The following is a 2,410-nucleotide window of genomic DNA, read 5'->3' on the forward strand; positions in this document are numbered from 1 at the left end:
GAGTAAATCCCTTGAAGAAATACAGGGAAATACAACAACAACAACAACAACAACAACAATAATAATAAAATAGGGGCCTTCCAGTTTGTACCTGTGCCCGGGAGTGGAGCCTGTGCTCTGGATTCCCATCCACTCACCCCAATCCAATAGGCAGCTTGACCCTCAGGAGTTCTGACACATCCAGGATCACAGGATCACAGGCTCCCAGGAGGGACAGGCTCCTATCAGAGACAGCAAGGTTGGTTAACCCCAGAGATAACCAGAGGGAGAGGCAAGCACAAGAGCATCAGCTACAGAAACCAATGCTACTTAGCAACATCAGAACCCAGGTCTCCCACCACAACAAGCCCTGGATACCCCAACACACCTGAAAAGCAAGATTCAGATCTAAAATCCCATCTCACAAAGATGATGGAGGACTTTAGAAGGACATACATAACTCCCTTAAGGAAACACAGGAGAGAGCACAGGCAAACAAATAGAAACCCTTAAAGAAGAAACACATAAATCTCTTAATGAAATACAGGAAAACACAATCAAGCAGGTGAAGGAATTGTACAACACAGTCCAGGATTTAAAAATGGAACTAGAAATATTAAAGAAAACACAAAGAGAGACAATTCTGGAGATGAAAAAACGTAGGAAAGAGAGTAGGAGTCATTTCTGGTGGGATTGCAAGCTGGGACAACTGCTCTGGAAATCAGTTTGGCAGTTCCTCAGAAAATTGGACATAGTACTACCTGAGGACCCAGCTGGACATATACCCAGAAGATGCTCCAACATGTAATAAGGACACATGCTCCACTATGTTCATAGCAGTCTTATTTATAATAGCCAGAAGCTAGAAGGAACCCAAATGTCTGTCAACAGAGGAATGGATACAGAAAATGTGGTACATTTACACAATTGAGTACTACTCACCTATTAAAAATAATGAATTCATGAAATTCTTAGGCAGATGGATGGAACTAGAAAATATCATCCTGAGTGTGGTAACTGAATCACAAAAGAACACACATGGTATACACTCACCGATAAATGGATATTAGCCCAAAAGCTCCAAATACTCAAGATACAATTCACATGAAGCTCAAGACGAAGGAAGACCAAAGTGTGGGTGCTTTGGTCCTTCTTAGAAGGAAAACAAAATACAGGAGCCAATATGGAGATAAAGTATAGAGCAGAGACGGAAGGAAAGGCCATTTAGAGACTGTACCACCTGGGGATTTATCCCATATACAGTTATCAAACCCAGACACTATTGTGGATACCAAGAAGTGCATGCTGACAGGACCCTGATATCGCTGTCTCCTGAGCGGTCCTTGGTCCTAGGAAGGCTCGATAGATTGCCCCAGTGTAGGCGAATCGAGGGCGGGGAGGTGGGAGTCGGTGGTGAGTGGAGGAACACCCTCATAGAAGCAGGGAAAGGGAGGATAGGATAGGGGCTTCCAGGAGGGGGAAACTGGGAAAGGGGATAATATTTAAATGTAAAAATCAATAAAAATAAAATAAATTTTTAAAAAAGGCAGCAGGAGTCGCAGATACAAGCATCACCAACAGAATACAAGAGATAGAAGAGAGAATCTCAGGCATAGAAGATACACTGACAAAACAGTTTAAGAACATCCAAAATGCAAAAAGCTCCTAAGTCAAAACATTCAAGAAGTCCAGGACACAATGAAAAGACCAAACCTAAGAATAATAGGTATAGAAGAGAGCAAAGATTCCCAAGCCCAAAGGCCAGTAAATATCATCAACGAAATTATAGAACAAAACCTCCCTAACCTAAAGAAAGAGATGCCCATAAACGTACAAGAAATCTACAGAACACCAAACAGATTGGACCAGAAAAGAAATTTCTCCAGTCGTATAATAATCAAAACACCAAATGCACAGAATAAAGAAACAACATCAAAAACAGTAAGGGAAAAAGGTCAAGTATCATAGGAAGGCAGACCTATCAGAATTACACCAGACTTCTCAACATAGACTCTAAAAGACAGAAGATCTTGGGCAGACGTCATACAGACCCTAAGAGAACAAAAATGCCAGCCCAGGCTACTATACCAAGCAAAACTCTCAATTATCATAGATGGAGAAATCATGACATTCTATGACAAAACCAAATTTAAACAATATCTTTCCACTAATTAAGCCCTGCAGAAGATAATAGAAGGGAAACTCCAACATAAGGACGGAAACTACACCCAGGAAAAAGCAAGAAATTAATTTTCTCACAACACACCCAAAAGAAGAGAAACACACAAACATAATTCCACCTCTAACAACAAAAATAACAGGAAGCAACAATCATTTGTCCTTAATATCTCTTGGTCCTGTGAAGGTTCTATGCCTAGTGTAGGGGACTGCCAGGGCCAGGAAGCAGGAGAGGGTGGGTTGGTGAGTGGGG

At 41.5% G+C, this 2,410-nt stretch overlaps 1 pseudogene; it reads right to left on the bottom strand.

Moving 5' to 3' along the window:
• Window positions 1-206: 206 nt before the first annotated feature.
• LOC116075154 overlaps window positions 207-2,410 on the bottom strand; it is a 14,588-nt pseudogene continuing 12,384 nt past the window's right edge.

This window comes from Mastomys coucha, unplaced genomic scaffold (genome assembly GCF_008632895.1).
Source record: "Mastomys coucha isolate ucsf_1 unplaced genomic scaffold, UCSF_Mcou_1 pScaffold3, whole genome shotgun sequence".
Taxonomy (NCBI): domain Eukaryota; kingdom Metazoa; phylum Chordata; class Mammalia; order Rodentia; family Muridae; genus Mastomys; species Mastomys coucha.